Source organism: Setaria italica, chromosome II, assembly GCF_000263155.2.
Source record: "Setaria italica strain Yugu1 chromosome II, Setaria_italica_v2.0, whole genome shotgun sequence".
NCBI classification, from domain to species: Eukaryota; Viridiplantae; Streptophyta; class Magnoliopsida; order Poales; family Poaceae; genus Setaria; species Setaria italica.
In genome coordinates, this window is record NC_028451.1 from 30777811 (window position 1) to 30778327 (window position 517).

Genomic DNA, 517 nt, shown 5'->3' on the forward strand with positions numbered 1-517 from the left:
CGCGCGAGGCGAGCCGCCTCCTGCGGCCGCGTCCCCACGTGGCCGGGCCCCCGACGCGCCGGCTGCCAGTGCTCGGCCCGCGGCCCCGCGTGGCCGGGCCCCCGCCGGCCGCCAGGGCGCCGCCCGCGGCCGCGCCCCCGCCGGCCGCCGCCCGCCGGTAGGCTGCCGCCCGCCGGCCGCTGCCCCGCCGGCCGCGCCGCGCGCCCACGCCCGGCGGCCGCCAGCAGGCCGCCGCCCGCCGGTATGCATTTTTTTTTTTGAAATTGCTATTTCTATGCAATTTTTTTTGAAATTGCTATTTCTATGCAAAGTAATGATAGTGAATATTTCATTTTATTGATTTGAGCAGGAAGTATTTGAGTCTTAGTTTGCAATTGCAATATTTCATGATCATAACTTAGAATGGAGAAATACTATGCTAAAAAGAGTAGTGCCGAAAGTGTAGAGAGCCGGGTTGAGCAAAAAAGACCACGGATTGAACTTGATATGAGAGATATAGTTGCTGATCCAGGAGAAA